This window comes from Aquarana catesbeiana, linkage group LG04 (assembly GCF_042186555.1).
Source record: "Aquarana catesbeiana isolate 2022-GZ linkage group LG04, ASM4218655v1, whole genome shotgun sequence".
Classification (NCBI taxonomy): domain Eukaryota; kingdom Metazoa; phylum Chordata; class Amphibia; order Anura; family Ranidae; genus Aquarana; species Aquarana catesbeiana.
Window position 1 is genome coordinate 9,695,098 of NC_133327.1, and position 14,917 is coordinate 9,710,014.

Here is a 14,917-nt window from a genome sequence, read left to right on the forward strand (position 1 = left end):
CTACTGAGTGTAGCAATGCGGTGCAACACGTGCTGTGAAGGTTGCAGGAGTGCGTTCCTGAGGTTTGAATGGGCCCTTAGTAATTATTTTAAACGTGATCAGCATTGGTTGAAGTTAATTGTTATAAATTAGGATACAGTCTCACATTTTGGCAATGCACCCTCCCGGCTATCATTGGTGGCTATGTCCAAAAACCCCCTTTACTCTTCCCTTTGGTTCAGCAGAACGTGTCAACTGACTGGACCTTGACCATCGTCAGTTGTCAGAAATTGGGACGCAGTCTTACATTTTTGGCAATGCACCATCCTAGCTAACATTGGTGGCTATGTCCAAAGACCTCGTTTACTTTTCCCTTCGGTTCTGCAGAATGTGTCAACTGACTGGACCTTGGCCATCGTCAGTCGTCAGAAATTAGGATAGAGTCTCACATTTTGACAATACACCATCCTAGCCGACATTGTTGGCTATGTCCAAAGACCCCCTTTACTCTTCCCTTTGGTTCAGGATTATGTGTCAACTGACTGGACCTTGGCCATCATCAATTGTCAGAAAGTAAAATACAGTCTCACATTTTGGCAATGCACCATCCTGACTATTTTTGGTGGCTTTGTCCAAAAACTCCCTCTACTCTTCCTTTGGGTTCTGGAGAATGTCTCAACTGACTGGACCTTGACCATCATTAATTGTCAAAAATTGGGATACAGTCTTGTATTTTGGCAATGCGCTATACTGGGTTTCATTGGTGGCTATGTCTAGAGACCCCCTATACTCTTCTTTTTAGTTCTGGAGAACATGTCAACTGACTGGACCTTTTTTTTCTCTAACAAAAAGGTTTTTATTAAACACAAAATAAAAGACATACATTCTCCAGAGCAAAATTGGTCCGTCAGGACTGTAGATAAATACATGTATGAAGATAGCCCTTACCCGCACAGTCAAAGAAAGCCTTACTGAACACCAGAGGGTACTGTCGAGCAAGCACCTCTTTAAATCACCCTGTAGATAGTCTATCAATTGTTAGAATATTCGATCCATTACCAAGTCTACCTGGGCTATCTCTAGCCAGGGGGACCATATTTTCTTAAACTTGCCTCGTTTGCCCCTATGTTGATAGATAAGCTTCCCTAGGCAGATGGTTTCACCCATTTGGGTAATCCATTCTTTCATTGTGGGAGGTTCTGTAGACTTCCAGTGCCTCAGAATCATTTTACGGGCTTGAAAGAGGGCCCTGGCAATAGCCTGTTTAGGAATCTCCTCTATTGGGAGGATATCTAGAATACTCAGTAACTGACTGGACCTTGACCATCGGCAATCGTCAAAAATTAGGATACAGTCTCGCATTTGGGCAGTGCACTGTCCTGGTTATCATTGGTGGCCATGACCCCCTCTACTCTTCTCCTGGAGAACGTGTCAACTGACTGGACCTTGACTACCATCAATTGTCATAAATTAGAATAGTCTCACATTTTGGCAATGCTCCATCCTGGTTATAATTGGCGACTTTGTCAAAAGATCCCCTTTATTCTTCCCCTTTTGGTCCTGGAGAATGTGCCAACTGACTGGACCTTGACCATCAATTGTCAGAAATTGGGATACAGTCTCATTTTGGCAATGCACCTGGCCATCATTGGTGGCATTTGTCCAAAGATGCCCTTTACTCTTTCCTTGGGTTTTTGAGAACGTGTCAACTTCATCTAACTTTTATCCCCCCACACAGTCACATCCTTTGAAGCCTTGGGCAGTGGTCAAGGTCCAGTCAGACATACACTTTCCTCTCTTTATTCTCTACTTATTATTAGGGATGACTCACATCCTTTACAGTTCACATAGAAATGGTCAAAGGATTTACAGAGTCCCCAGTGTACTATATACTTTCTCTCCAAACCCAGCCCTCCACCTGGTGTTTTGAAGAAGGTGAGGGAACCTTACTGCATACTTTTTTGAACCAAAACTAACAAAGTTCTGGCAGAAGGTGGTGGAAATATCCCTAAAATGTATGGATCTCCATGCTTTGCATGAGCCCTTCTTCTTCCTTCTCCACCACAATGCTATTCCAAAACAAAAAATTACAAAAACTCCCTAATTAGCGTACATTCCGCTTGAGCTTGCGTTCCGGCAAATTGGGTTAAGCACAATCCCCCCACTTTACAACAGTGGTTTGTACGAACAAACGGTAATGAAATATTGGAGGATATCTCCTCAACTATCAAAGGAAAGAAAGAAACCTTTCGAAAGAAGTGGTTCTCTTGGAATACTTTCCCAATTACAACAGAATATCTGGAGAGCTTAGCCTTAGGTAAAGCAGACTTCTCTTGTTAAATTTACCTGGAACTTTGTACTATTATGATATTATTTGTTGGACAATGCAGGTTGAAGAATCCCCTTATCCCTTCCTGCCTAACCTTATCACCACCTTTCTCCTCCTCTCTTAATTAACTTTGTTTCTCCTACATTCCAAAGTTTGAGTAATCAACTCACTCTCACCCAGCCTAATGCTCACCCAAACTCATCCCTCTTGCATTTCCATATCCACCCCCTCTACCCCCCCCCCCCCCCCCATCCCCACTGTAGCCCCACATATATAGCATAACATGACAAGGACTTATGACTGTGGCAAGGGACCATTCCCCTCTCTGGTTACTAATGATGGTATACTCACACCCTTCCCCTTCTCTAATTCATAAAATTGAAAATTGAGACATTATTAGTGAAGTATTTGCAACCATTAATTAGACCATGTCATCTATCTACGGAAGAGATTAGCTAAAGTTCTTTGCCTAACATGTTTCTCAGGATAGTTGTATGGTACAACTTAAGGATACGTTCACATCTGAGTGTAGTGGCGCACCACGTTTTAGTGTGTCTTTGGCGTGACATCCCATTGACTTAAATAGGCTGCCCGCCACGCAAAAAAATGCATCAAGAAGAAGCCCAAGTACCAAATTTTGCCACTGAGCCACTGGCGATTCATATTTATGCACGTTTTGTCAAGTGGAAAATACGCAAAAAAGATGTGCGGCTGCTATACATATTTGGGGTACTAATGGCACCGCAAGAATGTCACATGTTTTAATGCGTTTTTGGCACATTTGCAAAAAACGGGGGGGCAGAGACTCTCGTTTCCTCTGCGGATATAAGAAGATTCTGCTGGGAGTACATAGGACAACCCCACCTTCTTGCCGAACCTTTCACATGCCACCCAAAACGACATTGAGATTCGTAGGACATTTGCAATTTCAAAAATCACACTAAAATACGTAACCTCTATCTTACATGACTGTACATTTTAATCGGCAAGTGTTTGGGATTCTACCATTGTGCGGATCTCGAGCATTACAATTCCCGGACTCCCACGACTCTGCCCTCTGACACAGTTTTCATACATTTCTGTAATTGCCTAGAAAACTGCAAAACGCTGGGAACTCCACGGAATAAACCTGTTATAGATGTGTAATTGGTACGATTATCAGATGTCAGTCCTTGGTAGCCTATTTTATTATACCTTCAAATCCTTGGGAAAAAAAAAAAAAGATCCTGTTGAGAGAATCATAGCGGTTTTCATAGCAGCTCTTTGACCTCCAACAGGGATGAGCTTCAGGTTTATGTAGCAAAACACTAAACACATTGGCCATATTTGGCCATCGATCCCAGATGATGTCCCTCTTCCTAAATCAATACTGACAGGGGGGGAAAGCTTTTACTGTTTTTTGCATTGAAGAGCTTTTTCATGGGGTGGGTGTCTATTTTGAAACTTTTTGGGGAATGAGTTTTAAGGCGTTCTAACATCCCATACTCATTACCTTAGGGGAGGGAGCTTAAAATGGGGGGGGGGTCCTTTATTATAAAAGGGCTTCCAGATCCCAATAAGTACCCCACAAACCCCCATTGGGGACTGGATGGGGGGGTGGGGGGTTAGGCCCCTTGTCCAGATTCAAATAAGTACCCCACAAACCACCATATCCTCTTGAGAACTGGATGGGGGGAGGGGGTGAAGCCCCTTGTCCAGATTCCAATAGGTACCCCACAAACCACCATATTCTCTGGGGGACTTGATGGGGGAATGAGGCCCCTTGTCCAGGCTCCAATAAGTACCCCACAAACCACCATATTCTCTTGAGGATTAGATAGGGGGATGAGGCTCCTTGTCCCTTGTCCAGGTTCCAATAAGTACCCCACAAACCACCATATCCTTTTGAGGACTGGATGGGGGGAGGGGGTGAAGCCCCTTGTCCAGATTCCAATAGGTACCCCACAAACCACCATATTCTCTTGGGGACTTGATGGGGGAATGAGGTCCCTTGTCCAGGCTCCAATAAGTACTCCACAAACCACCATATTCTCTTGAGGACTAGATAGGGGAATGAGGCTCCTTGTCCCTTGTCCAGGTTCCAATAAGTACTCCACAAACCACCATATCCTCTTGAGGACTGGATGGGGGGAGGGGGTGAGGTCCCTTGTCCAGATTCCAATAACTACCCCACAAACCACCATATCCTCTTGAGGACTGGATGGGGGGAGGCCCCTTGTCCCTTATCCAGATTCCAATAACTACCCCACAAACCACCATATCCTCTTGGGGACCAGATAGGGGGATGAGGCTCCTTGTCCCATCCACAAGGAGGCTTATAAGGATACAGTAGTTTTGCCACCCCCTCTTGCAAGGTAACTCCCAATGTTGAAAAGGATGTGGTCTGGTATGGTACAGGAAAAGAGTGGTGGCTGCACACTCACTGCCCTTTCTTTCCTGGCCACCCAGGCTGCACACCCGAAAAAGGGTCTGGCATATTTTCAATGAGGACCCAGCGCCTTTATTTTATTTTTTTTATGTCACTTTTAAAGGGATAAATCATAATGTTCCATAACATCGCTTTTTAGACATTTTGAATCTTGCCCTTTAAGCCACGTTAAAATACCCTCTCTCCGCTGAATGTTACTTTTACAATGGTCTGTTTTTTGCATTGGAACATGGCAGTGCCCAGTGATCCTTTTTTCTTATGAAAAGATTGCAAATTATCCTTGAAAATGGCTGGAACAAATGAAAAAACGTGCTTCCCATTGACTTCAATCAGAAGTGGTGAAAAAAGGAGCAGAGGATTTATAAGATTCTTTTTGGGATTTAGTTGTTCATGGTCTGTGACAAGAGTGTGACCCTTGCCTGAATATTTTGCTGTAATGAGTGTTCCTCTTATTGGAGATGTGCAGTGGTTGTAAGGTGGAGCTGGCCTGTCAGGTTTGGTTTCGACGTGTTTGTGATTGTCTATGGGCCCATTCACACTTGTGATGTGTTAACACTTGTTGGCACTAGAAATTTCGGAATAACTAGCTGCACACTGCTATATACCCTTTCTACCAAACTTTTCAATGAAAAAAAAAAAACAAGGATTTTTAGTTCACACACACTGCAATAAATGTTTAAGCAGGCCAACTGCGCCAAAGTCCCTATTCTCTGGCCAGTCCCTACTCTGCTCTGTAAAATACAAATGCTCAGTGGCATCACTAGGGTTGGTGTTACCTGGTGTGGTAAAACATGGTGCCACCTCTTCCCCTCATCGTTTAAAAGAACTATGTGTGGGGTGACCCTCATCCCCATATACCCCCTCCCAGCACAGTTCCTCTTTCTCCTTCCCCCATCCCCCCCCCCGCTCAGCACAAATCCCCCCCCCCAATATTCCCCCTCTCAGCAAAAATCCTCATGCCCCCATATGCCCCCTTCCAATACAAATAACCCCTCTCAGCACTACTTCCCCTCCATTTCCCCCCTTTCAGCACAAATCGCCCCTCTCAGCACAAATCATCACCCTCATTTCCCCCCCTTCAACATAAATCCCTCCTCTCAGCCCAAATCATCACCCTCATATACCCCCTTTCAGCGCAAATCCACCTTCTCAGCACAAAATTCCCCCCATATCTCTCCTCCCAGTATAAATCCCCCCAAACCCCTCCTTCTTATACAAATTCTCTTACCCCCCCCCCCCCCCCAGTACAAATAATCCCCTCTTCTCCCCCCTCCCTGCACAGATCCCCCCCCCTCACAGCATAAATCCCCCCAAACCCCTCCTTCTTACACAAATTCTCTTATTCCCCCACCCAAGCCACCCTCAGCACACATCCTTCTATTTAACCTCTCTTCGCCAAATCCCCCCTACAAGCACAATCCCCCCCCCACCCCAATACAAAGGCACTCGCCTCCAGATTTCCCAGCAAAAAAAAATAAAAAAATCTTAATACCTCCCAGTATAAATTCCCCTTCCCCTTCTTGCACAAATACTCAGATTCCTGCACAGACTTACCAGTTACCGGGACCTCAGCGCCGGGATATCTCCATCCCAGGCTTCTCCTCCTGTCTTGTCAGAAGGCACGTCAGAGCAGAGGAGGAACCTGCGGCAAACCTCCCTCGGTGCTCTGACTTTATTATAAACATGCAGCCGATGTTCTGCCAAGAAAGTTCCGCTCGGCGGATAAGGACCCCCCTCTACTGCGCAGGCGCTGCGCCTGCGCAGTAGGATCTGGCGGAAATAGCCGAAAGTGAAAAGGGGAAAATCAGCTGTACACGGCGCTTCGCTCGCCACGCTTCGGGCACGGCCTCGCTTCGCTCGGCTCTTTTTTATTCCCCCTCTAGGTCCACTTGGATGGTGGGGAAGGAAACTGGACCTAGGGCGCAGGCGCCGTGTACAGCTGATTGAACATTTTGAGCTTCGGCTATCTCCGGCGGCTGATAGTAGTTCGTACTGCGCAGGCGATGCGCCTGCGTAGTACAGGGGGGAACTTATCCGCCGAGGGAACTTTCTCGGCAAGACACCGGCTGGGACAGATACCGGCTGCTAATGAGTCAGCAATAATTGCGCTGGAGACCCGGGGACACCCCGCAGGGGATGTGGGCAAATGCTCCGTGCTAGTGAGCGCCGACACTGTAGTAGCACACTTCCGCTCCCCTCTAGGTTAGCACACTGCGCCCGAGACTGGAGGCGCCCCCGCCCAGTCCCAGCCCCTGGTGTCACCCCTCTGGCGGGTGTCAACCGGGTGCGGCCCGCATCCCCCTGCTCCCCCATAGCAACGCCAATGAAAATGGTACAGTTGATATAGTGTTAATATGGGGCAAATAGACTCAAGTTGTAGGAGAGCTACAGGCTCAGGTCTGGTCACTGATCTGCACTGCAATAGAAGAAAGGTATACCTGCACTCAGATCATTGCAAAGTTTGCTGATAAAGGTGTATAGCAATTTGCAGAGGGTTCATCCAGCATTTTTAGTGTTAACATGTGGTCACACACCTTTAACACCTGATTTTAGACACAAGGTATACATGCACAAGGTATTGGGTTTAAGCACAGGTATACCTTATTTCTTTACCACATGTTGGGGTATGTGTTAACATACATTGCGGCAGCCCATTATGTGCCACAGCAGATGAAAAATTGTGCATGAATAATTTTTTTAACAAATGCATGTTGTATGTGTTGTGGTGCGATGTCTGTTGGTCCCTACTGTGCAATGTGCTGGGGTGTCATTTACAATATATGGTACTGCAAACCGTGCTAGGACAAGGCCATATAGAGCCCAGGGCTAACATGCCAAACTGTGCCCCCCCCCCTCCAAGATGTAAGAGCATTATATGTCAGCAAAAATCCCCCCCCCCACCCAAGAAAGGAATTGAACACTAATCTACATACTTACCCTCTAAGCATAAATTTCCCCTCCTCACAGGACAAATCTACCCCCTGCTGAATTCCCTTCTCCCAGTAGTTCCCTTCTCCCAGAACAAATCTTTGCCCCTCCATCCCCCAAATCCCCCCCCCCAAACAAAAATCACCCCTTCTAACACAAATCCCCTAGCCATCAAATTTCCCCTCGGAGTACACCCCCCCCCCACTACAAATCTCCCCTCCCAGCACAAATTTCTCCCCCAATCTCCCTCCCAGCACAAACCCCTCTCCCCTAGCACAAACCCCTCTCCCCTAGCACAAATACCCCCCAATCATCCCTTCTAGTAACACAGCCCCACAAAAATAAAAAAAACATTCTTCTACCTCCTCTACCATATCACCTCTTCTAGCACAAACTCTCTTTCCCCATCTGACCTCCCAACACATATCACCTTAAATCACCACTCCTAACAAATCCTCCCAAATTTCCCCCTCCTAGAACAATTCTAACCCCTACCGCCCTCCCCAAATTCCCCCTCCCAACACAAATCCCCCTCCCCCTCCAATCTCCTTGCAGTGCCCCCCTCATGATACCATAGTGCCCAGGGCAGCCGTCCCACCTGTCAACCCCTTGTCCCGGCCCAGACTGCAACACACCTCAAGTAGAACAGATGCAGTGCCATACATTGTGGCAATGCTCATTCATGCGTGCATTTTAGCATGCTTTAAAATATGAATGGGCCCTGAAAGTACAATACAAAATGTCTCTCAGTACTTGACCATTCAGAACCGCACATGACATGACGTGATAATCTAAAGTGCTTGCAGCCCTTTGGTACTTGTGCAACCTTTGGACCCCAGAAGTCCATAGAGCAGTGATTTGTAAGGGTGCTTTAATGTCCGCAATCTCTAATAGTCTCATGTAAATGTTCTCAGTCTCTGAATTTCTTCTGCAGCATATCTCCGAACACACTTGTAGCGTGTCCAAACTCTATGACCATCACCTCTCTCTGTAGGAAGATAGATGGTGTTGAAAGCCCCCACCCCTATTCATTGCTGACTGTTTCGGGTTGACTTAGATGGCCTCTTTATTGTCTCTTGCAAACCTGTTGTCCTCTCTGTCCCAAAATACTTACCTTAAAACTAAGCTGTTGCAGCGGTCCCCGCACACTGCTCTCTGTCCCAAATGTGCACCTCACAGTCCTTGAAAGAATATCTAAGCTGTGTCCTGACCTTCAGAATCTGCCCACCTATCTTGAGCCATTCCTTAACACCTATGCAGACATCCAAATATCAAGGATTGACTAGAACAGGTTGGTTCCACAACTTTCATACCTTCCATTTCGTTCTTAAACCAGGATTTCTCAACCAGGGTGGTGTGGAACCCTTGGATTGCTTCAGAGGTTGCCAGGGGTTCGTTCAGCCATTAGCGCTTTCTGCCTCTCGGATGAGTAACCACTGACACCAATGATCTTTTTAGCTATCTGTAAGGTTGGATTCTTCCCAATGACCACAAATGTAAGGAGCATTCTTCCCAGAGATCATAAATGTAAGGAGCATTCTTCCCACTGATCACCAATGTAAGGAGCATTCTTCCCACTGACCACCAATGTAAGGAGCATTCTTCTTACTGACCACCAATGTAAGAAGAATTCTTCCCACTGATCACCAATGTAAGGACCATTCTTCCCACTGATCATCAATGTAAGGAGCATTCTTCTCACTGATCACTAATGTAAGGAACATTCTTCCCACTGATCATCAATGTAAGGAGCATTCTTCTCACTGATCACTAATGTAAGGACCATTCTTCTCACTGATCACCAATGTAAGGAACATTCTTCTCACTGATCACCAATGTAAGGAGCATTCTTCTCACTGATCACCAATTTAAGGAACATTCTGCCCACTGACCATTACTACTAATGTACTGTGAGCTGTTCATATAAAAATTATTATTAGGAGGGGTTCCCTGAAGCCAAAATGTTTTTTCAAGGGTTTCTTCTTGTTAAAAAGACTGAGAAAGGCTGTCTTAGACAATCAACATCTGCCTTGACAGCTTCCATGGTGATTGGATTGAGGTGATTGTGCTACCTGACCCTCATTAGAACTGAAGAAGTGACTTGATGGAGCTACGAAAAGTCTTCAACCTTACAGAACAAGTCCAGTTGAACGTGACTGACTATTACTAGCTACAGTATATTTGCTATTAGTTTTGCTCTTTTACAAGCTTTCAAAATTGTCGTGTTTCATTCTGTCTTCAGCATTTTGAGATATTACCGGAAAATTGTGGAATGTTCAAATTGTTTTAGGAACCTAGGGGAACATTTATAAAATTCACACGTGGTGAGAACCAGGCAATATCCCCCCATTACCACAAACAAAAAGGTTTTGTTAATAATTTAGTCCATGGGATTTATTTTTAGCCAGTGTTTCCCCATGAATTATTTTCCCACATATTTGTTTATATATATCAGATATCAAACCTTTAGGCCTCACGCACACGAGACGCTGTTAAACTAGCGTTCAGAGGCAGTTGGACACTGTTTTCAACTGCCCCTGAACCCATTCAATGTTATCCTATGTCTCCATGTACACAGTCTCGTTTTTTGGTGTTTTTATGCAGTTGTGATTAACCTCGTTTTTGCAGAAGCAAAAAAATGGGTTCAGACGCAAAAGTTTTCCACGTTTCAGACGCCAAACGCGGCTAAACACGGGTACCGCGTTTAGCCGCGTTTGCGTTTATAAGTGTTTTTTACAACCCAAATTTGGGGCCCCATATCTCGGGGCCACTTGGTGCTAGGAATTCCAATTTTGGTGTGCTAACACAGTTGGTCTAGCACTAACACATATCCAAATTTGTAGTTCCTAGCATCAAGTGGCCTTGAGATATGGGGCCCCAAATTCGGGTCACAAAATGTCATTCTCTGCTGCAGAAAAGTGCTTGACATTTTGCGACCCGACTTTGGGAGCCCATATCTCGGGGTCACTTAGTGCTAGGAACCCCAACGTTGGTATGCTAACACAGTTGGACTAACACTATAACATAACCAAATGTGGGGTTCCTAGCACCAAGTGGCCCGAGATATGAGGCCCCAAAGTCGGGTCACAAAATGTCATTCTCTGCGGCAGAAAAGTGCTTGACATTTTGTGACCCGACTTTGGGGGCCCATATCTCAGGGCCACTTGGTGCTAGGAACACCAAATTTAGATATGTTGTAGTAGTAGTTCCACTGTGTTAGCACACCAAACTTGGGATTCCTAGCGCTAAGATACGGGGCCCCAAATTTGGGTCACAAAATTTCATTTTCTGCTCTGCAGATGCTTCTAGACGCAAACGCGGTAAAACGCGGCATGCAAACACGGCAGAACGGGCGTTTCTAAACGCCAGTTTCAGCTTTTAAAAACATGTGTTCAGCAGAGTTTGCACCGGCGTCTCGTGTGCATGAGGCCTTAGAAGATCCTGAATTAACTATTTTTTGTATAAGAGGGACTCTACACCATTCCACTGCTTGTGTTTTAAACTGAGCATTCAGAGCATGCCTAACTTGAAGGTACCTGTAGAATGAGTGGTTTGGGATACCGTACTCACCCCTCAACTCTGTGAATGACTTCAGAGTATTCCCTTTATATAATTGAGCAAGTTTTCCGATACCACAAACCTCCCACTCTATTATTTTACCCATAGGGATCAAGTCTGGAAGATGTTTATTATCCCAGATCGGGGTGTACTCTGTTAATCCATTGTATCCCATTATTGTTTTGGCAGCCTGCCATACCTTAGACATTAATTTTAATGTAAGAAGCCCGGGAGGGAGAGAGTCTGCCTCCAGGGCTACAACCAAGTTACTATGGGGGGCTCCCTGAAGAATCATTCGGTTATTTGTGTTCCCAACCCCCGATATATTACAACCCCTCAGATGCTGTAACTGAGCAGCTAGGAAATAATTACGGGGGTGTGGAACTGCCGCTCCTCCCTCTTTTGTTGGTAACTGCAGTGCCTGCAAGCCTATTCGCGCCTGTCCCTTCTTCCAAATTAAATCCCTAAATAATGTTTCAATTTTCCTAAACCAATCCATTCTGATCCAAACCGGGGAATTATGTAGCTGGTACAACAGTTGGGGCATCCAGATCATTTTGATCAGGTTGATTCTACCGGCAGCTGAGAGGGGGAGGCGGCTCCAGATGTCACACTTACGTCTAAACCTGAGCAAGAGAGGAGCAAAATTCTCCTCTATATATTGATTTGGGTCTTTTGTTAACCTTATTCCCAAGTATTTCATCCTATCCACCACCCTTAATTGCCCAACCGAGGATAATGAAGAATTTATTGTGTCTACAGGCATCAAGGCGGATTTATCCCAATTAATTATCAATCCCGAAAACTGCCCAAAATCCTCTATGATCTTCATAACTGTTACAAGGGATGAGTCCGCATCCCCCAGGAAAAGGAGGATATCATCTGCATACAATGCAATCCTTTCTTCTGCAGACTCTCTTTTAAATCCCTGCATCCCCCCTGCAGATCTAATCGCAATTGCTAATGGCTCTATTGCCAGGGGTGACAGGGGACATCCCCTCTCGAGTTGAATCGGGTCAGAATGAGTATTATTGATCCTTATCCTGGCGCTTGGCGCCCTATAAAGGGCTTTTATCCAGCATAGGGCCAAACCCAAAAACCCTTCCAAGCCCGCCAAAGATAGTCCCACTCCAGGCTATCAAATGCCTTAGCGGCATCTAAGGAGACCACAGCTTGTGAGCCCATACCTATTGTCGGGATCTGGAGGTTCAAATATACCCGCCTTATGTTGATGCTAGTGGCTCTGTTGGGAATGAACCCCGATTGATCAGGATGTATGATATTTTGTATATATTTATTCACCCTGGCCGCAAGCACTCTTGCCAATATTTTGGCATCTGAGCATAATAATGATATTGGTCTGTAAGATGAAGTTTCCAGTTGATCTTTCCCTTCTTTCGCGAGGACTACAATTGTGGCCTCTGTCATTGAAGAGGGCATCCTCCCCCCCGCAGCCACCTCCTCTAACAGCCGTAATAATTCTGGGAGCAACACTTCGCCATATCGCCTATAGATTTCTGTAGGTAGCCCATCTGGGCCAGGAGCCTTCTGGTTAGCCATCCCAGCCACTGCAGACTGTAATTCCTCCAGAGTTATAGGGGAGTTTAATTCATCTTTTTCCTGTTCTGAAAGAACAGGTACCTCAATCCCCTAAAAAAAGAGATCCACTTCTCTAGCCTTTTCTCCTGACCTAGCTCTATATAAGTTTGCATAATACTGTCTGAAGGAATCCAGTATTTCAGGGGTCCGAGAAGTAATTTTCCCTCCTGGCATCCTAATCGCAGCGATCACTGATGGGGAGTTATTGGTCTTTACCAACTGGGCAAGCATACGGCCTGCTCCCTCCCCCTCAGCAAAAGCAAATTGACCCTGAAAGAGACTCAGCCTTTCTAGTGACAATGTTTTTATATTTTTGTTGGCTTTTCAGCCACCTAGCTTGTTTTTCTAGAGTTGGATCCTCTGTTTTTCAAATTCTACAGTTTCCCTCCCAATCTCCTCCTCCCATTCCCTAGACTTCCGTTTGATTTTTGCAACTTGCTGTATTATCAACCCTCTCAAAAAGGCCTTCAAAGTATCCCACACTATCCTAGCAGTTGCGGAGCCCATATTTAATGCTACAAATTCCTTTAGTTTTGATGTTACCTCTGTTGATTCCCCCATTAACTCCAACCTGAATGGACTTTTACTCCACTCTCTCTGAGGTTTTTGGCCCTCTAACTGAATCGTCACTGTTAATGGTGAGTGATCCGACACTCCCCTGGTAGCATACACTATACTACTTATCATCTGTAGCACCTCCCCATTTCCAAATGCCATGTCAATTCTTGATAGGGTTGCATGTGAACTGGAAAAACATGAATACTGCTGCCTTGTTGGGTTACGAGTTCTCCAAATATCGCACATTCCCATCTCCTTCATAAATTGGGCTAACCAACCCTCCGAAACCCTATCAGATTGTTTCCCAGGTGGGAATCTGTCTATACTATTATCAAGAACTTCATTAAAGTCCCCTACCACAATAACAGGTATATCCTCCTTATCTTCCAAAAATTTTGCCAGCTTATATAGAACCTCCATTTTAAAAGGAGGAGGGATATAAAGGTTGGCAACTATATATGGTTTGTTTTCTATCTGTCAGTGTAGAAACACATAACGTCCATCAGGGTCTATCTTAGTACCGCTACATATAAAACGCACACCGGTTTTCACCAATATGCTCACCCCCTTGGAGTATGAGGATTAAACTGATTATTGAAACCGGTATTTTTTAGCATAAAGACCTGTATTGGTGTCTCTCGTTAGGTGGGTTTCCTGTAAGCAGGCCAAGTCCACCCGCCCTTTCTCAAGTGTGGAGAAAACCGCAATTTTTTTGACTGGATTACCAAGCCCACTAATGCACTGCACCAATGTGAATAGAGCCAAGAGGAACCCGGAATCCCAAATTTTATATTCAGTGAACAGGCTGTACAATTGCATTGAGAGTAGAGTAAAGCATGTGGCCAGTGTAGAAGCAAGCTTGGCTTAGCCGAGTCATTGAAGTTCTCTCACGGCGTTGAAGATGTTTCTGTCTTTCGCGCAAGTAAATATAATACACCGATGCATTTCACAGCTGTGAGACTATCCCAGTAAATCTTCACACGGGCCATTAAATCCTTCTTCTAATTTACTGTACAACTAATATCTTGGCCAAGTCTGTACTTACATTAATCTATTACAATTTGCCTGAACGCGCAATGCTATGGAATGCTTGGAGATACATCAAGTGTAATGAACATGCTAAGCAGAATAATGAGCTATCTGGAGACCGGTGCCAAGAGAGGAAGAGGGGAAAAAAAAATATTTCTGATGAATCTGAATATCGGAAGATTAATTCAGATAATTGGTGCTTAACTAATAATAGAAAGCCTTTTATAGGGAACAATAAAGCCTATTTATAAGCAGGATTAGCTACAAGTTATGGTGCATTTAAAGTGTAGCTGTAGGGAACAGGAAAGTCTATTTATAGGCATGAATGGCTACTTTTTTTTTAAAGGAAAACTCCAGATCCGGCCAGTTTATATTTGTGTGATTTTGTCATTATGTGTCGTAGCGGGTGAGGAGCTCTGCAAAGAAAGGTCTCAAAGAGATTCTAATCTTTAAAAGCCTTGTTTATTCAGAAAACATGTACAAAAAAACGCTTCAGCCTACACTGGTCT

General features: G+C 45.0%; 1 protein-coding gene across 1 annotated transcript in view; it reads right to left on the reverse strand.

Annotated features, from left to right (window-relative positions):
- Positions 1-14,917, reverse strand: part of XKR6 (XK related 6) — a 298,974-nt gene that overhangs the window by 14,910 nt on the left and 269,147 nt on the right. The window lies entirely within an intron of this gene.